Source organism: Lontra canadensis, unplaced genomic scaffold (assembly GCF_010015895.1).
Source record: "Lontra canadensis isolate GAN:19392208 unplaced genomic scaffold, GSC_riverotter_1.0 scaffold222, whole genome shotgun sequence".
NCBI lineage: Eukaryota > Metazoa > Chordata > Mammalia > Carnivora > Mustelidae > Lontra > Lontra canadensis.
In genome coordinates this window covers 212,370-238,622 of record NW_022631216.1, presented here as the reverse complement: position 1 = coordinate 238,622, position 26,253 = coordinate 212,370, and the positions used below count along the sequence as shown (strand labels likewise).

Here is a 26,253-nt window from a genome sequence, read left to right as displayed (position 1 = left end):
CATGTGAGGAGCTCCTTACCCGCCAAATGATGTAGGCAATGGTGGAGAGTCAGTAGTGGCCCAGTGCCCAGAAGTCCCTCTCCGACTTCACTTAATTCTTGGCTGAGTGGGTAGTGCCCGGGAAATATCATTGCGTGTCCTGCTGAGCGAGCTTACTGTTTTGTTTATTTCATGCTGCAGTCCTAATGTAAGTCCCAGGAGTCCCACCAAAGAAACAGTCAAAGCTATTGCATTTGCTTCTGATAGGAGGATGACATTATCATTGCAATCGGATGACAAATGCAGCAAATCTCTCTTTTGTTGGCTTTTGGGTTTGGACAATGTTAATAGTCCCACTTGTCCCAAGGAACATAATCCTGTAAAATTATGGGAAATATTGGGAATAGTATAATATACCTTATTAGGAATAGTATAGTATTCTATCTATCTATCTATCTATCTATCTATCATCTAACTATATTGTATATATATATTGTCACAATATACCTTATTGTGACAAAACAAAGACCAGGCCCTGGTAAGTGAAAATTGACCTGTGGTGATGGAATGTGGAGAGTAAACTCACACTGTTGCATTGGGGTATTGTAATCAATACAAACACGATTAGGTTTTAGTATATGCTTTAGTCCCAGAGGGGGTCTAGGTGCTGCTTTGAGAGCAAGGGATCATGTCTTTTGGCTTAATTTTAAATTTTGTAGCTTGGCCTGTGTTGCTCCAATACCAACGAGGTTATTGACAAATAAGTCTCGAGGACCATTACCTTCACTATACGAAACTGGCACCGATTCCTTATGTTTACACCAAATGTAGACAGAAGTTATTGGTAGACAAGGTTTTCAGGGGTCAGGGTTAATAAAAACACGACTTAAGATGAATGGGAATCAATGTCTGGATTTCCCCTTTGCATTTTCACACACGAATATTCACCAACATCTAGCAGGTGCTAACAGCTAATTGTATGGAAAAGTTTTCATTTTGCTGCTTGTATTGGTCAGTTAAATTAGTGAAACAAAAAGATCTCATGGCCCTTTGTGGGCAGATAGTATGTCTCCTTTTTTCCATACCGGGGCCCACTGGCGTGGAGCTGTCGGACCAACAGGTAAGAGCCAGGGGCCTCCCTAGAGTTGCATTAATAACTTCCGGTGTTAAGATGGTACATTTCAAGGCCAAAGTGGCCTGGGTTACAGTCCACCTGATGGGTAAGCTAACATATAGATTACCTTTATAGTGGATTACTCACTTATTTTTCTTGACTGGTTCACAGGAATCAGTGGGATTGTCTTTGGAGGAGGCTGAGGGATCCTTATCTCTATGTTCACTGGTGCAGGGCTTAATTCGAGAGTGATGGATCCAGGACTCCGGACCTGCAACTTTAACAGCAGCAGGAGTAGAAAGGACGACCATGTGTGGACCTGCCCAGATCTCTTTCACAGAGGGTATATTATTGGGGATGGCTTTTATGACTATCATATCCCCTGGTTGACAAATGTGGGCGCCCTGCTGTCTTTTCTGTCCTTCAGACAGTTGTAAGGTGTTGTTGGGCCAGAAGGCTAAAGAAGTGATAAGCTGAATCTGAACATTCAGTTAGGATTTTTAGGAAATCATTAGTAAGAGAGCATGGCCTTAGAGCATTTCATATGGACTAAGTCTCTGAATGAGAGGAGGATTCCGTATTCTTGCCGAAGCCATGAGAAGTACATTAATCCAAGGCCCCTTAAGGATATCATTCATTTTTTCAACTTTTCCAGAAGACTGAAGTCTCCAGGCACCATGGTATTAGATTCCTAAAGCCTCAGAGTCCTCTTGGGTCACAGTGGCCTTAAAAGAAGACCTATTATCACTTTGTGTGCCCTGAGGCAGCTAAATTTGGGTATTACTTCATTTAACACCTTTATGACGACCTGAACTTTCTCAGTTCTACGTGGAAAGACCTCCACCCAGTTAATAAAGGGAACTACCAAGACCAGAGGCATTGGAATCCTCAGGATTTGGCTATATAAGTGACATCCTAGTCATCTCCAGGATAATCTCCTGTGTGCTGGTGACCAGGAGGAACTAAAGATTGTTGCTTTAGGATCATTCTGAAGAGAGTTATCACAGGCCGATACTACCTGCTGGATAACTTTAGACAAATCATGTCCAGCAAAGAACGTCTGAACCATCTGGTACATTTTGTGTCTTCCCAGATGAAGTTCTGCTGTGAGGATTTCATCATGTTCCAGCTCTGGGATGCTGCCAGCAAGAGGGGCCTTTGTGCAGTCTGCAGCCATCCTGACGGCTGGAGAGAAAAACTATTTGTTAATCCCCATTGAATCTCCTTGGCGGAACTAGCGGGTCTGAAGCTAGGGATAGATTGTTTCTGTATGAGTGGGGCCTCCATGGTATCAGAGGATCCCACGGCTGCCTTCGCTGTAAGGTCTGCCAGTGCATTTCCCCGGGGAACGTCCTCTGCCCCCTCTTCGTGACCTTTACAATGAGTAACCCCCACCTCCTCAGGCAGGAAGAGGGTGTTAATAACCGGTCTATTTCTTTATGATATTTAATTGGAGAACCACTGGCTGTTAAATAGTTACATTCCTTCCGGATGGCTGCACGAAGCAGCAGAAGAAGAAAGGCATATTTAGAGTCAGTGTGTAATTACCGTTTTTTCTTTACTTGGCTCCATGCTCCGGTCAAGGCTATTAATTCTGCTGGCTGTGCCCTGGGGCTTGGAGGAAGAGGTTTACTCTCCCCTGTTTCAAAAGCTGTAATAAGAACATATCCTGCTTTTTGAATACCCTGCTCTCTGTATGAGCTTCCACCGGTATGGACAGTCCAGCCAGCCAGGGTGAGTGAGGACTTTCTTCGGCAGATCCGACCTTGCTGCATAATGTTGAACAATACCTTGTTCACAATCATACTTTAATTGAGTCCCACCTTCCGGAAGAAGAGCGGCAGGATTTAATATTGGACAGGGTATTAGGCAGACAGCAGGGCCCTCCAGGAGCAAGGCTTGGTATCTTAAGAGCCTTAAGAGCCTTAAGAGCCTTAAGAGCCGGTTATCCGTCAGCCAGGGGCCTCCTTTTGATTCTGGTAGCCCCATTAGGTTATGTGGGGCAAGAGGGTAATATCTGCTCCCATGGTTACCTGAAGGGCCTCGGGTGTGATTGCTGCCCCAGCTCTGACACAGGCCGGCCAGCCCCTAGGCACAGCATGCACTTCCTTACTAACATACCTCCCAGGTTGTTGTGTGGGGCTTCTGGGTTGGGTTACGACCTCAAGAGCCATACCATTTCTTTCCATAACATAGAGATTAAAATCCTTCTCAATAGGAAGGCTCAAGCCTGGGGCTCTCACCCAGGCATGTTTGAATTCCTCATGTATTTGAAGGGCTTCTGGGTCCTGCTATATGATCGAGGTTCCCACCGATTGTGTTTCCATGACTAACTAATACAGGGGCCCGCTACCCCCCTATCCAGCTATCCATAGTCTGGAGTCCCCAGCGATGTCCAGGAACGCCCAAAGCTGCTGGAGAGTGTGAGGTAAAGGGAAGGATAAGATTGGCTTAATTCTGGCTTCTCATCGGGCCCTGTGTCTGTGTCCCTTCTGCTAGCACGAGTCCCAGATATTTTGCGGAGACCTGGTATACTTGAGCTTTCTCCTTCTAGGCTTTATATTCCAGGGAGGCCAAGAAATTAAGGAGGGCAGTTGTGCTTTTTTGTGATGCTAATGCAGTGGGAGCACATACCAGGATGTCATCCAGGTCTCATAGCACAGGTATTTTGGGGAGTTTGAAATCCAAAAGGCCTTCAGCTAAGACTTGAGCAAACAGGTGAGGGCTCTCCAGGAAGTCCTGAGTCAGGACCATCCAGGTGAGTTGGGCATCCTTCTGGGTCAGAGCCTGGAATACGAGTAAGTACTAGGAGTAAGTACTAGGAGTCGGAGATGCACAGGGATGTGAAAGAAGGCACCTTTGAGATCTAGGACTGAGAAGCTTTTGGTGCTACTTGGGATCTGGGCTGAAAGCCTGTAGGGGTTGGGTACTACAGGGTGAATAGGAACCACTGCCTCACTGATTAGACGCAGGTCTTGTACTAGTCTCCATTCCCCATTTGGCTTTGGGACTCCCGATACAGCTGTATCGCAAGGACTCGTACAAGCTTGGCCTGCCTTTCTGTGGGTAGCCCACACTTGTGAATTGACTGTGATTTCGGTTAGCGGGAGACAAAGGATTGGCCTGGGGTAACCAGAATTGTGGTCTTCATTTGACTTGATGTATCTCTCCCCAGTAATGGGGTAGGACTGTCCTTTCAGGGCCGCAACTAGAAAAACAGCCTTTCTCTGGTTTCTTCTCTCCCTTTGCCATACCTCCTGTTGGTCTCAATGAAAGAAGACTCTGTTAGCAGTCTTCAATGAAGTACCCAGGGAATTATCAGGGCCAATAGCCCTTTTTTATAATTTTCTCCTTATGTTAGGGGCTAGTTGGATGATAAATTTGTCCTTTAGGATTGATTGTCCCTCTGGTGTCTTTGTGGAGAGGGAGGTATGCTGGATTAAAACCTTTTTCAGTCTTTCCAAAAAAAGTGGAAGGAGGTTCTTGGGGCCCCTGGATAACCTGTGCCAATTCAGAATAATTTAAAGGTTTTGCTCTAGTCCTTCGTAGCCCTTCCAGAGTACCTGAAAGTGCTTCTGTTTCCACAACTCCCAGTCAGTTAGCATAGTTCCATCCAGGGCCCCTGTGGGTACAGGCTGCTTTCCCGAGGGGAAGACCTCCTCTCCTCCTCTCGCTGTCTCTCCATCTGCCATCCTTTGTTCATCCTCAAATGCTTCTGCGGCCTGTAGAGCTGCGTTTTGCTCTCTGCTAGTTAATGTCTGATTCAATATTAACATAACACCTGTCCAATCTAGTTCAAATATCTGGGTTAGATTTTGAAACACTTCTACATATTTGTCTGTGTTATCTGTGAATTTACCCAGATCATTTTTTATTTCTTTGAAATCCTGTGAAGAGTAGGAAACATGTACCTTTATAGGACTGAATTCATTAGGCCTTTCTGTTAATGGATATGGTGCCTTGGGTGACGCTTTTATAGAGGGAGTCTCCTTTTCTAACTTGCTAGGGGAAGGGGTGTGCCCTTCTGGAGGCCAGTGGCAGTTGGGTAGCAACTGCCTTTATACATTCCTTTCCTGGTTCTATTTAATATTTGACATTGTAGCCGGCAGGTTACATGCCCTACATAATTCTCTATCATCCCGTGAAGCAAAGAACACTGGGCTTACGGGACTTGAGCCCATTTGCCCTCCATCTACGGTACAAGGCTAAGTGTAATGAGAATTGTAATGATTCCTTCCCTCCAACGTCTGGGTCTCTCTATCCTCAGTGGATATCAGGGCCAGGCCTGGGAGCAGAAAAACTTCATACATTTCTTTTTTAGAGTTTGTGTGTCAAATTTGTTCCAGTTTGGCAATACAGGGTCCAGAAGTCCCACTGAAGATGGCTTATTTCCCATCTTGCAATTCTGGTATCACCCTATACGCATTACAGAGAGGTGAGTACGAAGGTGTCCCCCCATATCAGCTCTCTGGCCCCTAGCCAAGGTGTTCCTTGGGCCCTGCCGTAGAGTGAAAGGGTGGCTGAACCCCCTAGGACATGGAAATCGGGACAGCTGGAATGGCCACTCTGACCTGCACCAGGCACCATTCCCCTCCTCTGGACTATTACAGAATGAAATATGTTATTATCTTTTAGGTAGCTCAACCATAGTCAAGGGTGAACACTACTATCTAGGGATTTGTGGGCAGGTGTGTGCGGCTTGTGAGGAAGCTTCCCTGTGCTGTGACATCCTTTTACCTGTCTCGGATACCACATGGTCATTTATGATGTCCAGAGACAGGCCCAGAGTGCATGATGGTTAGTCCTTCCATGTACTCTCTGGATGAGGCCTGAAATTGGTCAGGGGGAATTCTGTCAGGTGTATCTTCAAAGTCCTCCCAGGGAACCCTCATTCATTTTGTTTGCACCTGAGGCTCTGATAAGCAAAAGCTCAGATAAATGCTTTGGTTTATTTTGGTGGTGAAGTGTCTGAAAATCCCTTCTGCTATATACTTGATGACCCATCAGCAGGCGAGTTCCCACCGAGGGGTGTGTACCCCTAGCTTTAATGTCATTATAGTTCCACATCTTCTGCTGCTGAAACTCTGAACCATAACGATCCCAGCCGCCAGTGCAGCCAACTTAGGTGGGACCTGGGCAGTCACGGGCTCCAGACCCCTTCTTAATTTTAATGCTAACGGACCCCAGGGCATTGGTACATAAAAGCCCACAAAGTAGGGAGTAACTTCCAAGCAGTCATATGAAGAGATTCATCTGATTTTATCATCATGCATCATACATCAAATATCTCTGTCCCTGAACCTGGCAATAGAGAAGCTGCTTTACCAGGTGGCAAAAACAGAAACAGCCACCCATCAGAGGCCAGATCAGAGGTGTTCTCAAAGGGAAAAACTTCATGATGGCCCAGACAGCAACTATGAGATATAACAAAAGCTGCTGAACCCAAGGAAGGCCAAGAGCCCTAGAGAAAGTATGAGGAAGGATGGGAAATGCTTCTCATTCCAAGAGAGAGTCCCATAGTTGAGGTTCATGGTCACTCTCAGGAGTTACAGAAGCTCTGATGTAGGGATATACTTCCCATAAGAGGAGAGATGCCATAGGAAAGAGGGAACTGGTTAGGCCAGGACCAACTTTCCCCTCCTGTGCAGGAAGGGGGATTGACTGAGTCATTCCTAGAGGCCTGTCACCTGAGTCTTAAGACCTGTGGCTGCACTAGTCGCTCTTGCGTGGCGGACATGTGCCCAATGTTTTATAGGAGAAGAGGACTAAGCAGGGGAGATAAGCCTCCCAGAACATAAAGACAGAGTCAGCATTACTCGCCTTCTGATGAATGAAGTGGGATGAAGTTTCCCCAGCCAAAGCAGCAGAAACATTGCAGGGTTGCAGGGTTTTTGCCTCAAGGAGTGGAAGAATGAATCTTACGGACACAAAAGGGTGAAGTGAAGTGAAAGTTTATTAAATGAAGGTGAGGACATAAAGGAAGAAAAAAGCTCTGTAGAGTGAGTGCAGTCCTGAATGGATTGACACTGAGGGCTTTTATGCTTGGTCTTTTATAGAAAACGTACCAGGGAACTTAAATCTTCTTAGGGTCACCACTGATAGCACCATGATTGCTTCTTCTCTGAGGTTTGGTAACTTTCAGTAGTTTTATAACTCTCATGAAAATATCTTGTCTCTGACATTTAAGACAAATGAGGTGGTCTCCTTATGTTCCCTTCTGTCTGGGTTTAATGCCTTTTTTCCATATGTGAGATTTCTGTGAGGCTGGTCACTTAGCCCCACCTGTCATTACCATCTGGGAGTCTTGTGACAAATGCAACATGAGTCCTTCTGCAACACTGGGGGGCCTCTAGTCTCCTGACAGTACCCGTACCCACAGCGCCCAGCTGTGGGGATGTTGTTTGTTACACATTCAGGTGCTGATGTTCTTACTGGTGTTGATATGGTCATAAGGAGTAAAATGACCTCTCTTACTTGTGGAGACCATCCTCGGAAGGAACTACCTTATGACAAAGTCTTTAATATACTCTTTACATTAAGCTAGTGGGGTTTCATCTAGTGCATAAGCTCCAGCATAGCGCTGGTGAACCATCTGTTTTACAGGTGCCTTTGAATGATAAGCAAGCATTCTTATGCCTTGAACCTAGGTGTATATGTTCCCTGGCTTGTTGGCCATGCCTGAGGGGGGAATATGACTTCTAGTTTTCATTCTTCTATTTGGATGGAGAAGATGGTCTCTGGCTTCACTTTCCCACTGTGTTTTCACCATTCTCTTCTTTGGAGGATAGGACAATGATCACTCTAGCTACTTTCTGTTCTACAAGGGTATGGATCAGTATTTCTGGAATGACATTGCTTTGTACCAAGTTGTAGGTATTCCCTAGTACCAGTTTAGCCTCCATCCTTCCGAGAGCCATTACTTTGGAACTCTCATGTATAGTCTTAGCATCTTATTCCACATTTTATAATGAAGTAAATTAGGTCAGTTCAGTTAATCAGTGGTCTCATTTCAGTAGGTGGTCCTGCAGGTGGGCTTTCAAAGTTAGGCGCATATTGTGCAGACAGTCAGGTAGAAAATTATCCATTATTCAGGAAACCCGAAGAATTCAGGATCCAGGGGTGCCTGGGTGGCTCAATGGGTAAAAGCCTCTGTCTTCAGCTCAGATCATGATCCCAGGGTCCTGGGATCGAGCCTCGCATCAGGTTCTCTGCTCAGCGGGGAGCCTGCTTCCGCCCCCTTCTGCCTGACTCTCTGCCTACTTGTGATCATTGTCTGTCAAATAAATAAATAAAATCTTAAAAAAAAAAAAGAATTCAGGATCCAGTCCAGTTGTATAGATAAACTACAAACACTCAAAGACAATCAGAGCTAGAAGCTAACACCCATGAAAGTGTATTACTGAAACATAATTTTTTCTCAATAAAATCACCCTCATTTCCATCAAAGAGAGCCATATTAAGATAAATTTTTGTAAAACAAGTCCATTTATAACAAACTTGGTCTTATTTACATAAGTACAGCAGAATAGGGACTGATCAGGTAAGTTTTTTTTAATCTTTTTTGGCCAGAACTTTTCATAGGGAATTTCAGATTGAGCTTTCAATAACCTTTTGAGGCTAAGAGCCAAGCCAAATACTTAGCATCAGACTCAGCTGCAATACTTATTGATCTGGGTGAATTTCTCTCTTCTCCAGATCCCTCAAATATCCCAATTCCCTGAGCAGCTAGGCAATGACCTTCCTTATATACTTGTTAAGACTACAGCAAACCCTGGAAGGTGATGTTTTCAAGGGGCCTCACTGAGTCCAAAGTCAACCTTAGTTCCTCAAAGCTGTCCGGTCATATCTGAGTTTGTTTATGTCTTTCTTAAATATGACATTTCAGTCAACGCTGTAGTGAAATGGGCAATGTTTCCTGATGTCCCTTTAACAAAACGAACAACCAACTATGGGATGAGAATGGATATTTGCAAATAACGTATCTGATAAAGGGTTAGTATCTAAAATATATAAAGAACTTATAAAACTCAACACCCACCCCAAAATAATCCAAATAAAAATGGGCAGAAAACAAAAAGAGACATTTTTCCAAAGGAGACATACATGTGAAAAGATGCTCAACATCACTCATCATCAGGGAAAGACAAATCAAAACTGCAATAAGATATCACCTCACACCTGTCAGAATCGCTAAAGTCAGCAACACAAGAAACAACAGGTGTTGGCAAGGATGTGGCACTGTTGGTGGAAACACAAACTGGTGCAGCCAGTGTGGAAAACAGTATGGAGGGTCCTCAAAAAGGTAAAAATAGAACTATCCTATAATCCAGCAATTTCATTACTAGGTATTTACCTAAAAGATACAAAAATACTAACTTGGAGGGATACATGCACGCTAATGTTTAGAGCAGCATTATCAAAATAGCCAAATCATGAACAGTCCAAATGTCTATCAACGGATGAATGGATAAAGAAGAACTGGTACGTGTGTGTGTGTGTGTGTGTATATCTATATCTATAACTATATTTATAGATATATATGAATATATATATGAATGAATATATGAATATATATATGAATATTACCAGTATTAAAGAATGAAATCTTGCTATTTCCAATGACACGGATGGAGATAGGGAGTATGATGCTAAGCAAAATAAGTTAGTCATAGAAAGACAAATACCATATCATTTACTGCTCTGTGGAACTTAAGAAACAAAATAGGGAAACATGGGGGAAAAAGAGAAGCAAAATAAGAAACAGACTCTTAACTATAGGGAACAAACTGATGGTTAGCCGAGGGGAAGTGGGTGGGGGGATGGGTGAAACAGGTGATGGGGATTAAGGAGGGCACTTGTGATGAGCACTGGGTGTTGCATGTAAGTGTTGAATCAAAAAAATGCACACTTAAAACTAATATTACACTGTATGTTAATTATCTAGAGTTTAAATAAAAACCTGAAAAAAAAACCTTAAAAAAAAAAAAGAAACAAAATAGAAACTAAAACCAAAATGTATACTTACCATGTGATCCAAAGACTGCAGTCCTAGGCATTTATGGCAGAGAAGTGAGCATTCACCTCTGTGAATGAATTACATTCACACAGAAACCTGTACGTGAACAAATTGGGATATATTTGCTTTATGAAATAGCAGTAAAAAGACAAACTACTGATAGATGCGAAAACCTGGGTGGGTCCCAACAGCATCATGCTGAGGACAAAAAGCTTCTATTTGGTGCTTTCTTATATCTTCTATCTCCTTGTTGAAGTTCTGTTTTCACCCATCCTTCATCTCGGTTTGGTGAGGATCTTTATCCCCATTATTCTGAGCCCTTTACAAGGTAAAAATCTCCATTTCATTAAGGAATTGCCTGGGGTTTTATCTTGTTCTTTCATTTGGAACATATTCTGTTTCTTAGTTTTGCCTGATTCTCGGTTTTTCTGCACGGAACAGGCACTTCTCCCAGGGTTGAAGGAGTGGCCCTTGTAGGATGTGCCTTACCATTCAGCCCTGTACTAGTCTCTGGTTGTCTTTCAAAAGCTTTGTGATTGTCCAAGCAGCCCATTTTATTCTTAGTGGTTCCCAGTGGTTGAGACTGTGGCAAGACCTGTCTCTGTCCTCGAGGGAGCGTGTCATTGACCATGTGATCCAGGCTGACTGGAAGACAAATACTCAGTGGGTTTTAAAGTATGCTGCAAGTATCATAAGCTCTGCTGGCCACCAGCCCCAGGCACTAGCTGTGTCCCCTGGCTGGCAGTCACAAAAATCATGCCAGATGAGTGTACAAGTTCCTTTCTGGGCAACAGCAGGAGAACCTGGATGGAGACAGAGGGAGAGCGAAAAGATGACCTCCATAAGCCTCTGTCCTCTGAGCGCACCTGCACAGGCCCCTAGATAGGAGCCAAATTGGAAGCATGTGCCCCAGGCTGAGGTTCTGAGATAAGCAAATAGGCTCCTTCCACAGAAAAACTGTGGGTGGGTTTCAGTCTGCTACCTGCATAGTGCCTGGGGGGTGCCAGCTGCCAGGAATGGTGTCTTCAACAGTTACAGTCCCCTTTACCCAGAAATGCAAGCCTGCAAAATCTGATAGTCTCCTAAATTCTTTAAAATCTCTATGTACCTGTCATATATCACTTCTTTAACATAGAATTTTATATGGCCTCACATTTTTTTTTCACAGTTAATTTGTTTTTATTATAACTGTAGTGTTCAAATCTCCTTAATTTCATTGAGTTGGCTTTATTTGTTTTCTTTTTTAACTTGGAGATGAATAATTAATTCATTATTTTCACCTTTTTTTTTAAGGTTACATTGCAGCTTTGGTGAAATGAGAGAAAAATTTCATTATAAAGCATTATTGTATGGAAGGTTGCCATTTAGTTATTTGTTAAATATATAACCAGTCATATTTTAAGAAATGTTGTTTTCTATGTAGATGTCATATGTCCTCAGTAGTATTTTTAATCATGAACAGAGAACACGCATGCAATTCCCTTTAATTATGTACTAAGTTTTTTATTATGGTTTATATCTATTTCAATTGTATTTTATGAAAACTTTGTGAAAGTTTTCTTGCACAAAAACTTTATGAAATTTGTCTCTCTGTCTATAAAAAAACACATCATGATATTGTGCTACTCTACATTATAATTCACATTTAAATTATTTATAATCATGCTATTATTTAAAATATTGTTTTCCCTGTTCTCTCAACCTAAGATAGAGATGCATGATTTCATAAAGTTACTGGCTGCAGTTTGGTCTAGTTATTTGCATTTATTTGAACTCTTTAAAAAGAATATATCAACATTTTGACTTAATTATCTGTTCTCGGCAGAAAACTGTGAACATACAGAAAATTTCAATGAAGAATTAAAAGTAAACCATCAGCCAAGTAGTTTGAAATATCTGAGGGTTTTTAAAGATATATATTTTGGTAGAATTTTCTTTAATCCATTAATTTTCATCACTACTGTAACATTATTTTAACAATATTACATTAGCATTATCATCTATTTTAACTTACATTATCATTTTTGTCACATTTATTGATTTGGGTAAAATTCATTATTTTAGTGTTTCTGTATTCCTTTATGCTTGGTTTTTGTGTCATTCTTATTTTTTCTTTTTAAAAATAATAATATAATTTTATCACATTTGTAGAGTATAGAGACTTAATTTTTTAAATCCTTTGTGCTTTCTTATCTTTTTAATTTTGGAGACTTCTATCATCTGTATATTTTGTCATACACAATATCTCTTATGTTTTCCACTATTTACTTTTAGCACTTCTTTCTTAATGAATTTCTCTGTTTTTGACCTAAAATAAGATTGAATTGATTTTACCCATTCTGATAATAAAGTTAAATTCTATGGTTATTTTTAACTTATAAATATAACATTAAACCCATTATTCAATTGAAAGAATAATACAGTCACATACAAGAAAGTAGATTAGAAGTAAGTTGCTTTTGCTTTGCCTTTCTCACCCCCTCCTTGATATTTAGAATTGGAATCAATGGCCATATAGTGTATCAATTAGGAATGTAATTCACCTAATAAGATAATCTCCAATATGAACCCCAATCATAGTTTTGTCTTAAAATTTATATCTTATTGAAAGGTTTTGTTTTATATCACATTACATTTTGTGGAAATGAACATGCAATATATTGTTGGAGAAATCAGGTAGGGAGAAAAAAAGATAACTTTGTTTACGATGGAATAGTTTACCACATTTTTGTAAGTCACTGATAAGAGAAAAAGATTCCTTCAATTTGGAAAAGCAAACATGATAGAGAATCAGAAATGTTTCAAATAAGGGTCATAAAAATTGTAATCATCTTCCTTAATTCTTTCATTCCTATGTTACTAATCCTAGTGCTGGTGGAATGAAGTTTTTCCATTAGTTCTGGAAATTCTTACTCAGCTTAGTTTTATGATCTGAAGGGCATGAGAAACCCTTATTCATCAAAAGTCGTTTCCATGAATCTCCTTGAAGATGAAACATATTTGCAAGAGCGTCGGTGTAGAACAATAACAATAAATGACAAAGGTCTCCAAAAATGCCATGGTCTGAAATCAGATGAGAGTTCATTGTAATGCAGGTGACAAGAAATCTGATTATTTCTGTGACACACAACACTTCTTTAATTAGATTTATAAGAGATGACATTAAACCAGGACATATTAAAACTTCAGGAATTTCGTAAAACTTGTAGGGATGTTTTAGCATTCACCCATGTGATATAAACCAAAAAGGTAATTCATCATTTATCTGACAATGCTTCCCTTATATTTGACGTACCAAATAAATAAGCCTAATTAGTGAAGGAGACCATTTAGAACTTGAAATTTTTGAAAGTTTGTCAAAAATATCAGAAGGTTTTAAAGCACATTCCTAAATAGAATCAGGGATCATGACAAAACTTAAAACTTCATTACCTATTTATCCAAAGTGGCAATAAGAGATTCTAAAGACAAAAACAGAAGCTTGTATAGTGGTTAGCAAAACTTAGCTCTTTTAATATTGAAAAGATGAAATTTTCTGAAGTAACTGAAGACCTGATAAAGACAAAACATAGAAACTGTTTTCCCAGGCAGATAAAGCAAAATCTTTGTTTATAATTTGCTATCGAGAGCAGACCAACTGTCCAAGAAAACATGATCAATGTAACTAAGAAATAAACCAGTTTCAATCTTATACTACTGTACTTTCCATATTAAAACTCATTTATTCCAATCCTAGTACTGACCACTCATAAAATTCTTTAATAAGGATTCCTTTTTCCCAACTTTCTACAACCTTCTAAAAATATTCAAATATTTCCTCTCTCTAAACAACCAGTTTCATTTTGGAACAAAATTACTTAATTACCCTTAACAAATGCATCTCTATCTCTCATAATTTTCTTACCAAGAGCATACATCTTATTCTCTGTGTATACAGAGATGTCTTCCTTGGTGTTTTGAAGCATCTTATTATTTTTGTTAGATCTCTTAGTGCTTAGAAGCCTTATTTATTTATTTAATTTTTTTGGTGAAAACTAAGTAGTAAGGAACTGTGAACTATCTGTGACATCAGAATTCTCTAGACTGGCAAATTTATTAACATATTAAATAATTTCTAGAAACATGTTCTTCTTTATAGTACAATCTTCCAATAAAGCATAAAACATCTTTACTAACAGACCCAAATATATCTTACAGCTTCTCTGTAATAAGATAAAAGCAGATCAATCTGTGTTTAGTAATTGATATTTCATTATTTTATTTTATTTGGAAAAAAACCTTAAATATCCAATGAATTTAACTCAATTTATCATTTAACCTAGCAAAAGTTAGAAGTTTTAGGTTAACAAAGATTTTGGAAGTTGTTTAAAGCTTTACCTACAATTTTAAAAATCTTATTGACATTGATTCAATTTACTTGTCCTTGACATGTATGCTTAGATTACTAATAAAAACTTTTGAAGATATCAAAGTTAGTCATTTTCCTGAACTATATTAACAAAAAAATGTTTTGTATCAGAAAGCATGTCAATTTTCTTAACTTAAGTAAATGTTGGCAGAATAAATGTTTTAATTTTAGCACCGTGTCTATTTTAATTAAATCAATAGCCATTACAGTGCCTTCTTAGTGCAGTAGGCAGCGCATCAGTCTCATAATTAGCTTCAATATTGAATATCTTTCTAGAGCATGTGAACTTGAGAAATATTTGGGTTAGTTTCTTTCTGAGTTTTAGAATACCTAATTCTTATAATCAGTTGTCTTTGAAACAACTGAATAGAGCTATTTTACAAATTAACTTTATCAGTAACATCCACAGGTAGAACAATATCTCATATTTATAACATATATATAAACATAGATATAAAGACCTTATAGTTAAGATTTGTATTTATTCTTGACAAGTAACTTTCTGCAAGTTGTGGGTTAGATTCTGGGCAAGGGTGCTTTCTAGTCATTTGAATTTTATTTGTTGATTTTTTTAAAAGATTATTTCAGACAGAAAGAGACAGAAAGAGAGAGCTTTTAGCTTTCAGGACTCTCCACTGAATGAGGAATGCTTCACGGGGTTTGATCTCAGGGGTCATGAGAGCAAGACCTGAAGGGAAACTGAGAGTAGACACTTAGGTGACTGAGCCACCCAGCCACCCCTAGCCATTTGAATTTTAAATAACCCCCACATCTACCACCCACCACCCATCTGCCCCCTCTTTTTCCTTCAGGCTTAGGAACAGAGAATGATTTAGATAAGAGTTCCCAGAGAGGCTGAAGGACTTTGAATTGTATCTGGACCCATAGTTCATGTTTTGCAAAGATTTGCAAGATAAGGGGGCACCTGGGTGGCTCAGTGGGTTAAAGCCTCTGCCCTTGGCTCAGGTCCTAATCCTGGGGTCTTGGGATCAAGCCCAGCATCTGGCTCTCTGCTCCAAGGGTGGCCTGCTTCCTGTCTCTCTCTCTGCCTGCCTCTCTGCCTACTTGTGATCTCTGTCAAATAAATAAATAAAATCTTAAAAAAAAAAAAAAAGATTTTCAAGATAAGGACAGTTGCTTTCAATCTCTCAAGGAATTGGGTTGCAAATGAAAACATGTTATAGGTTGATCTATCCATCTGATCACTTCACCTTCAGTTTGCTTGTTCCCCTCTGGATGCATAGTTCTAATTTGAGCTTAAGGGGAGAAGGCCTTCAAAGAAATTCCTATCGGACTATGAGTCTCAGCTTTCATTCTGGTCAGCTTTTAACCTCAGAGCTATCATTGCCTTAGGGTGATGAGGAGAAGGAAGATTCTGATTTTAATGCCTCTATCCCTGGCAGCTCATTTAAAGGACAAGAAGAAGTAGAGTAGTAGGAAGTATGAAGGAATTGATATTTTTTAGCTCAATTTTATCACTCTTTCATTCAGGTTGTTTAGTTTAAGGAATAGATTTCTCAACTTGGGAGTGCAAGTAGAGGAATTAGGCCTAATTAGTTTAAAGGACCCTCATTAAGCCATTTAAAATCATCCTCTACTGTCCTCTTAAAGGCTTTCTTCTGACTTCCTTCGCTGATGATTTCTAGGATCAACTGGAGGAGCATCAATTCCCTAGAGTTTTTACCAAAATGTTCTTTCTCCCAAAGTCCTTCATTTTAGCACCCTTCTAATCCTTGCCATCAATAGGACAGAAAGCACTAATTATAGTGGCAAAGCCTCAAAAAGGTCACCAAGAGCATCACCATGGGTGCCTCTGCTTATATCAGGTATCTTTTACCAACCCAGAAGGAAAGACTTCTATCCAGCTACTTATCAGCCTGAAAAGCTGCACACCACCTGAACCTCAGCCTGAGGGCTTCAGTTCCCTGCCTACCCATGGAGCTATTCAAACAAACCGATAGCATCTCCTGTGGGAGACAAGGGATGCCTCATCTTCCTATTACTACAAAGCCTGCCTTTCACAGCCCTGATAATTCACTGTGTTCCTGAGTGCAACCCTCATATGGCACTATATGGAATGCAGTGTCCTTCTCCCTCGGGCTATGAGGACGTGTAGCAAACTGCTATTAATCTCATCTATCCATGCTGGGTGTTGTGTGTTCGGCCATCTCATACTATTTAGGGAAGGGGACCCCTCCCTCATCAACAGTTGAATAGGAGGTGTTCAAAACACAAGCACATCAGAAAGGAAGAAATAAATCTATCTTTAAGCTCATTTGATGTGATAGTCTTCATAAAATATCCCAAGGAATTACTTCCCACAACACACAGAAAAAGCTCCCACAGAACTAATAAGATGGCAGGATTCAAGATCAAAGAAAACATCAACTGTTTTTCTATATACATCAATTAAGGTGTAAACCAAAAATGAGGAAATAAAATACCATTTAAAAATCATTCAAAGTAAGGAAAAGAACAGAAACAACTAAAGTAGAACTCTAAGACAACATGCATTTCTAACTGAAATGATGATGAAAGAAATTAGAGATCTAAATATAAGAAGAGACCATATTCATCAGCTGAAAAATTGAACACAGTAAAGATGTCAGTTCTCCCTCAAATGGATATCCTTACTTAGTGCAATTAATATGCAGATCTCAGGAAAATTTTTAATAGTTGTAGACACAGTTATTCTAGAGTGGTATGAAAAAGCCATGAAATTAGGATAGATAAAACTAAATTTGATAAAGAAAACTAAAATTGAACAATCACTCCAGTCAAATTGAAGGCTTTTATACACCTGTGGTAGTGAAGACCAATGGGCGTTCTCAAAGGAAAGGCACATGGACTGATGGAACAGTATGGGGAATCCAGAAATAGCCCCACACCAACTCATTTTTGACAAGCATGCTATGCGACTCCATGGAGGATGGATGGTCCTTGCAAACAATGATGTTGGAGCATATGGATATCCATAGGCAGAAACAAAACATGAGCAAAATCAAAGGAAGAAGAAAAACATAGGGAAAAGATGAGATCAATTCTCACACTTTTTATAAACATGCACTCAAAAGAAATCTTAAATTTAATGTAACATATAAAGCTTTCAGAAGAAAATAGGAGGAAATCTTTGGGATGAAACGTTTGGGCCTGGTGAAGAGTTCTTAGACACAACATCAAAGGCATGATCCATAAAGGAAAAACATCAATGAATTGGCTTTACCAAAATTAAAGACTTTACTTCTGAAAAATATCCTGTTGTGAGACTGAAAAGGTTACCTACAAACAAAGAGAAAACATTCGCACACCTAAAATATCACAAATAGCACGTGTTTAGAATCTAAAAAACTTTTAGGACTTGACAATAATCACAAACACACACACACATACACACACACACACAGACACAACTACTCTAATTACAAATTGGGCAAAAGACGTGAAGAGACATTTGTCGGAGAAAATAATTCATATGGAAAATCAGCTGACTGATGATGTTCAACCTCTCCAGCCACTAGGAAATACACATTAAGCCCATGCTGAGATATCACCCTATACCTATTGAGACAGTTAAAATATGAAATAGCGACAATTCTGCCTTGTGATGAGAACGCAGAGAACCTGGTTGTGGTGTTTTCTTACTTTAGAGTCCGGCAATCAGACTTGCAGGTATTCACTCAAATGAATTGAAAACACATGTCCACACAAAAAAGGCACAGGAATTTTTTTTTTTTTTTAAGATTTTTATTTATTTGACAGAGAGAGATCACAAGTAGGCAGAGAGGCAGGCAGAGAGAGAGGAAGGGAAGAAGGCTCTCTGCCAAGCAGAGAGCCCGATGTGGGGCTCAATCCCAGGACCCCGGGATCATGACCTGAGCGGAAGGCAGAGGCTTAACCCACTGAGCCACCCAGGCGTCCCGGCACAGTAATGTTTAGAGCAGCTTTGTTCATAACTGTGAAACTTGGAAGCAACCTTGTCCTTTTATGTGTAAATGGATAAACTGTGGAACATCCATACGATGAAGTATTATTTCAGCAACTTTTAAAAGAGCTTCTAAGAGTTGAAAAGATGTGGTGAAACCTTAAATGCTTATTGTTAGGTGAAAGAATTATTTTAGACTAAAAAAAGCTCTTACTATATGATTTCAACTATATGACGTTCTGGAAAAGGCATATAGCGATCTGTATGATACAAAGATGAACCCTCTTCTAAACTATGGACATCTGCTAATAATAATGCATCATTATGGGTCCATGAATTGTAACAAATGTATCACACTACTGACAAATGTTAATAGTAGGAGAAATTGTATGTGGAACGGGGCGGCGGGGGAGGAGATGGGGAAATTCAGGAACTCTTGTAATTTCTGCTCAATTTTTCCACGACTTTAAAACTGCTGATAAAAGATAAATTTTCAAAAAATGTCTTTTTATATGGGAGATAGAGATGTTTTCTTTTTTTTTTAAATTCTACATGCATAAGTAGTTTTAGTGTATTTTCAATTGTCTATGTATTTATTTTGTAATAAAAAGTCGGAGCTATGTAAAAGAAACAGCTTTTCCTTTTTTCAAGGTTATAAAGATATGGCTTTGATTTTTTTAAACTGCAGCTATAGAAACTTGCTTTTTCTTATTAAGTCTTAGAAGGTGTTAAAAGTTATAAGGTGACAAGCTGAGGCACAAGACAATTTTCGTATGTTTGAGAACATTATTCAAATCTGGCAATGCCAACCCCAAAGTGGTGAAGAGTTCTGTGACATGAGCTAGGGGACAGGCTTTGGCAGAGCAGATGCAGAAGCAAAGCATGGAAACTCCCCAATTGGCTTATCCTCTTCACTTGCCTTACTTGGAAAGCCCAGCTGGCTATTGGTGAATTTTGTGGGGATACCTGCGCACTCACAGGAGTTGAGTCTGGGTTAGGTTTCAGTATGTTTATGTAAGTAGCTAAGATGTTAGAGCCATCTCCGTCTAATGGCCCGTAGGAAAATTACTATAACAATTCTCCCCTTTTGGTCATCTGTGCACACATGAGAGAAGAATCAAAAATTTGATATTAGTGCCACTCTCAGTCACCATCAGGACTAAATTGTTCTGGTTTCCCTGTGAAACTCAGAGGTTGAAAGGTCAGATTCATGGAAGGTGTTTGCACCTCACTGTTGGTGTTGTTTTAGCTTCTCCAAGTGTAGTGAGAGCACGTGATGTACTGCTGACAGCTGTGAGCATGTGCTGGAGACCCTTTAGAGAGCACTACCGGGAGATTACCAAGGTGGCGAGGGTGGGTGGGAGAAGTATCCTTCTTAGGTTCCCACGAACCAGAGCAGTTGGTATTTGTGTGTTTGAGCCAAAAGGCTTGTTTGTTAATTTCTTGTATTTGAGTTTCTATAATACCAGAGGTGTGGATCCAGGAGCAGCAGGAGGTATCAGGAATGGCACAGACTCCTTCTTTGGTCAACAAGTGATCTACAGAAATTTTATTACCTGAGACCACATTATCCACTCAAAACAATCCCTATGCCAGAATGGTATACTTTGGGATGACATATTCTGCTACCCTTCAAAGTCCTCTTGCTTTGGTTTATGCTTATTGAGATTTTTTCATCTGGGAATAAAATTTTGAGAAAAAATAATGGAATTTATAAATTTTTGTGTTCACTAAGCATGGTACTTAATTACTCTTCTTGGATTTGTCCTTTAATTCCTATAATAACTCGATGTGGTAAAAATTGCCTTCAGTATTTTCATGAAAGGAATCAGGTAAATTGGGTTAAGTAAGGTATCGATGAACACACAGTTGGTAAATGTAGAGTAAGATGACGTCCATTCAACAGCTCTTATTTGCCACTCTATCTAACTGTCAGGATAATTGCTCTTCCTGGTTTGGGGTAGACTCTGGTATCCAGTTAGAAATAAATCTCAAGTAATAGTTTCACAGATAAAGAAGCAAGCACCCCCTGTGTTTCAAACATTTTTTCATTCCATTTTAACCTCATATACTGCCCAAGTTCTGACTTTTTACATGGTTTTTAAACCCAGGGATACATACTTAATAAAATATTAATACTTGCTAATAAATATTTAGTATATAATTAATAATTAACAAAATATTAAGCATTGTTCCAAGAATAGGTCAAACCATTCTCCTAGTAATAAAACAGGCATCGAAGACCATGTTAATAATATGGGCAATGCTAGACATTGTTGGCTAAGGGCAGGAAGGTGAGATAGTGGAACTTGCGGAAAAGGTGGTCTTCCCTAGGCAGGAAGACTGTCTCGGACACTCCTGTGGTGACAGGGTTTCCATTTCAAAGCCACGTGACATTGATAACTGGTGGGGAGAACTTGTCAATGAAGCAGATGAGGGTGATGGGCTCTCCCAGTTCCACAGGAGTGTTTGAGAGCACAGTCACCTCTGGAGGTACTGGGGACAGAGGACAGCAATTAGCCTTCCCTGCTTAGGCTAGCCCCTCTCCCTCCCACTGAAGCAGAAAAAGCAGTGGAAACTCTGCCCTGAGAATCTGTGCCATCCATGGTCTCAGAGGCCTAACTCTGATGCTCTCTTGCATGAACTGGTGTTATGGTATAAGAGATAGAAGGATATTTTAGGTACTGGAGATCATTTCATTCCTGGTTTCCCCAGCATCGTTTAGGGGCAATGACTCTGTGAGTGACTGTTGGTGGCAGGGACAAGGTGTGAGCCCATCAGGAAAGGAACAAACTCATGTAAAGTTCTTGAGTCTGTGACATGACAAGTAAGCACTTGCTTATGGAGAGGCTAGGCCCCTGAGAGGAGAAGTCAGTTATAATAACGTAACACAACCAGCTGAAGCATCTATTTCCAAGTTAGGATTCCCTAGTCTAGGAGTGCAGGAGGTACCATTGGTGTTTGTGGTGTGGTTGGAGCGCTTTATCATGATGTCTAGGTTAGCTTTGTCCACAGCTATGTTGGCCTAGGCACCATGCACCTCAAAGCTGGCAAAGCGTCCAAATTCTTCCAGCTGCCACACTGTCTCCTTCTTTTCCATATCCATGTGGAAAATCTCATCACCATCAAAGTCAAACATAAACTCGCCTGATTGGTCAGGGGTCAGATAGAACTCAGCCTGGATGATCACATGGTCCTCTGAAAAGGCCAGAGTGAGAGTTAGTTCTTATTGCTCTAGGTTTGTCCTCCAATGTCCTAGACTCCCAGATAGCCAACTCGACCCAAAAGTTGGGTGTTCCTGGCACTGTGCTGTATGAGAGAATATCAGAGGAGAAACGCTGAGTGTCAACACTCCCAAGGCTGGAGAAAGATGGTAGATACACCATAGGTAATGGTTATTGGAAAGAGTGGACTGTAATCCTTACCATCTTAAGTATTACCAGAGATTGGAGGAGATTGCTGGGGACATATCTCATGTGAGGACTCAGATCGATGAATAGGGTGGACTAAATTGGGCAGAGCTCACTTTACTGGGAAGGTTAGAGATAATAACCTGCAAGAGGGCTTTATCATAACTTTCCTCATGTCATAACATTATGAAAGTTCTCCTCATGTCACAAATGATTGAAGTTCTGATCCTAAGAATTCATTTGGTGTTCATTATTGAGAAACTGAAAGTTAAGATACTCTGACCTTCATGTTTCTGAAGGAACAATGCAGGAAAAATGAAAATTAAAGCACACATAGAAAGCACTGGAATCTGAATAATTCCAATACAGAGAGACCTGGCAGCTAGGCAGCTGTTCAAATGGTGAATTCACTGCTTAATATCAGTCATGACACATATACTCAGGGTGGATTTTCTACACTATTGTTCTGAGATTTTATCCTGTCCCACAGCTGCCCTCACAAATCATGAGGGGGAAAAATCTTACACATTATTGACTGATCACCTCCAAGGGCTTTGAAGATTCTCTGACACTGACTTCTAGGTCACTTGGAAGAGACCCACAACACGTTTTTGCGCTAAGATTGTTAAAGAATACAATTCTTCGAGGCAAAGGAATGGGCTCTATTATATCAGTTTCTGCTGAGAATCTGGTCCTATGATTTAGGCTTGTTGCTCTCATAAGGTGCTCTCAGTAAATATATGGTACACATAGAGGCCTTTTATAGAAAAACTTTTCATATGTTGTAATAGCAGCTTCAACCCAAGGTGTTGTTTAGTAACTTATGATATGGCTTATTTTTAAAGCAGTTATTGCTTTAAAATTCTTTAATTGTTAATTTTCTTAATTTTCTTTAAAATTGCTTTAATTCTCTTCAAAATTACTACATTTGGGAAAACAGAAAGTACTTTCATTTCTCTTCCCCTGTGACAGGAAAGAAGTTCCTATCCAGACACTACTCATGGTCCCCTGTCCCTATACTCTAGCTTCCTATGTCGGAGGGGATTTTTGAGGGCACCTGAGTGATGTCACCTTCTCGGTGACATCAAATGGAGAGGAGCCACTGTACTAGTCAGAGTTCAGTCTGAAAATAGAAGATCTGTAAGACACTCTAACAAACAAAATTGTTTGTTATAATTGCCTGCATTTGGGGGAATTATACCTTTAAATTGTTAGGAAGCCTGGAGGAGCACAGGTCAATGCAGACCCTATCTCCAAGAGGTCAGGAGTCTCTGGGAAGGCACTGCCAACATCCCGTCTCCTCCAGAGCCCCAGAGAAGGGACCGTGTTGGCAACACAAGGTAATCCTTACCATTTACCACAAGGTAAATCCTTACCAGCAACACAAGGCTGCTGCCAAGACTCCTGTTGTGACGCCCTTGTGTCCACTGCAGGAGATGGCTTCAGCCTACCTGCCCCCTCCCAAATCTCACAATACTAACTTTCACTGGCAGTGCATAGCCACGTCCCCATCCTGGGGCAAGGAGAGCCTGGGAACTGTAATAATCTTACTTCTATTCCCTATGATACAGAGAAGCTAATAATTTTATTTATTTATAAATAAAGGAAACAGAGAGAGAGAGCATGTACATGAAGCGAGGAAGGGGAGTGAGAGTATCATGGCCTGAGCTGACATCAGGAGTTGGATTCTTCACCAGCTGAGCCACCCAGGCTCTTTGTTAATGGGAATTTTTTAAGTTGCTAAATGAAAATATATTTATATCTTGATATCCTCTATCTATATCATCTATTGTTGTCCACCTGATAGCTCAGGTTCTTTCCACAGAGGCACACCAAACCCAGAGAGAATACTTATTGGGGTATTTGATGAGGCCTTAGAAATGGATAGTTCTCACATGCACCCAGGGCATGTCTGGGACCTCACTTCAGGAACCTCCAGATCTTTCCTTTTGCTTCTCTTCCCTGCCTTTCCCCCCATAGCCCTCAGAACTTTCTATCAGAGCTGCTAGGGTGTTGAGGTGGGGGAGGGGGGTGGGAGGGATACTGATCCAGGTATGACCTTCCCAAAGCTCTCTATAAGAAGCTTTACTTGTTCTGTTTCATTTCTCCTTCCCATCTTGAGAGCAGACAGAAGCTAGTCTTGTTGAAATAAATTCCTATCAGAGTGAAAATATCAACTGCTGATATCAAGAAATGTGCTAGAGTGGTAGGGTCATTGGCCTTCCTAACCTGTTGTGGGCAAGTGAAGGGACCAGAGTGTTCGGGTTCATCTCTAACTTGGGAGAGTGGCAGTTCGTGAATTTGATTTGTTCTCTCTTTACCTGGATCTGAAACCTGACCTTTGAAAGCTCTGAGGGTTTTGTCTTTTGTTTTGTTTTTACAGGGCCTGGAGTTGTGAAATCATCCTTCTCTGCTTGGGTAGTGTTTGTAAATAAGAACATGAAGATACACGTGCGTGTGTGCACACACACACTCATTAGCAGAACTATTGTCCTTGTTATATAGGCAGTAGAGCATACCGCATGATTTATTTATTAAATTTTAATGAACAGAGCATTCTAAAATTCCTGTAAGTTGCACAAGCGTATCTGAATTCAGCAGTTAGATTGTTTGGAACAGTGTAATCATCAATAGTCCCAGTCTGATTTAAGATAAATCCTTTTCCATCCCGTGCTGGAAATTTTTGCAGGCAGAGGTGAGTTTGCTTCTTCTTACTCATGTTCTAGTTGGGGTGGGTTCAGAGAGAGGGAGGAAGATGAGAAAAAGCAGGAGAAGTCCTAGTGGAGGTAATATGTGTTCTCTGGGACTGAATGATGTTCAAAGCAGAGATTTCCTGTTGTGTGAGGTTTTTCAGGCTCTTCATATTCCCTCGTGGCCTCTGTCTGTGTGTAGGAGATACTGAAAGATCCTTTGTGCCTGCAGCTCGGGAAGTGCAGACCGTTCCCCACATGGCCACCCTTTCCAGGATCTGCCACCACCAAACAGGTCCATCTGCCTTTCCCTCTGGTTTCCTGCATGGGGTCAGGAACGAATTCCATTGTCCTCAGTCACCCAGCTTCCTGGCAGGTAAAGCAAATTCTTGGTCCTCCCAGAAAATAATTTCACCACATTCCAGGCAAGTAAGTTCCTCCCTTTCCCACATATCTTAGGGAGAGAGGATAGAATTCATAATTAAGCACAGATCTATCCACAGGTATCATGAATAAGCTGTCTCCTCGACTCTCTGACCACCATTTGGTCAGTGGAATGAGAATAATGGAAACCTATTTTTCTCACTTTAAAATTCTGCAAAACAGGGAAGGACTCGTTTCATGAGTCCATAGATGTCTCTGTATTAAAGTCCCCTTAGGTGAGATTAAGGAAAGAAGATAGACATTAAATAGACATGATATGTGAACGTTGACCTCCATTAGCTACATATACCATAACTTTAATACAGTGAAAGAAATGACCATAGAACCAGCAATGTGAGATATGTTTCTTCACCCAATTTTTCTTCCAGAGTCATAGAGAGAGTAGACTTACAACATGGCTCTTCTTAGAGCAAGCATAACGCAACGGTCTGTCTGTTAAAACTTGAGTTTCTTTCAAACTTTTAAGTCTCCTGCTTTGTTCCTGAGGAAAATTGGTATTCGAGGGATCAGCCAGGCCTGTGCTTTGTTGTTGTGCTTACAGTACAGCGTACGCGTACGGCTAAGTTAACAAAGCACATCGACTCCTGGGGCGTGTGCCACATAGAACCCGTTAGCACAGAAGACTGTTCTTCCAGAGGACAGTACCCAGCTTTCTGTGGGAACCCTGCTTCTCGTCAGGAGGGAATTTAGGGTTTGGGTTTCGAGAACTGACCGAGTCCAGACAATAGTGCACTAGTTCCTGCCACCATGACTCTGGGAACGTGCAGCATTCTGTAGAAATGTGGACCCATTGAGCGTGATCTCTGCTCACATGTGCAGAGCGTTAGACTGTCTGCAGAACACCCTGTCCGACCTTCACTCTTTCCTAATGGGTGTGAGTCACGGTAAGAAACTGAAACTTGAAGATGATTTATTTAATGTATTTGGTTAGCAATCATTAGCCAAGGAGCTGGTTTCTGAACATGCAAAACTCTCAGGGAATTTAAGAAGAGACAGGAAGCATGAAGATGGAAAGTTCAGAAAGTGAAGAATGAAACACTAGGCCTGCTGTTGGACTAGGTTTGGGTTAAGGTGCTAGAAAATGATGACAAAAACGTACTGAGTTAAGGTCTCAAGTCTGAATGTCCTAACTGAATGAAGGAAATTTTTACATGAAAATAGAAGTTGTGAGGAGGAACTGAGTATGGCATGGGCCCAGCATGGAGTGTGAGGGGGAAAGGTCCGTGAACACAGTAGGACAGGGGGGTACAGGAGTGGATAAATGGCACAT

General features: G+C 40.5%; 1 protein-coding gene and 1 pseudogene across 1 annotated transcript in view; one reads left to right on the top strand and one right to left on the bottom strand.

The window, feature by feature from the left end:
- The window catches only part of LOC116862131 (DLA class II histocompatibility antigen, DR-1 beta chain), a 167,687-nt gene that overhangs the window by 108,309 nt on the left and 33,125 nt on the right, over positions 1-26,253 (top strand). The gene's annotated exons all lie outside the window — the stretch shown is intronic.
- LOC116862124 lies at positions 20,706-25,774 on the bottom strand (annotated as a pseudogene).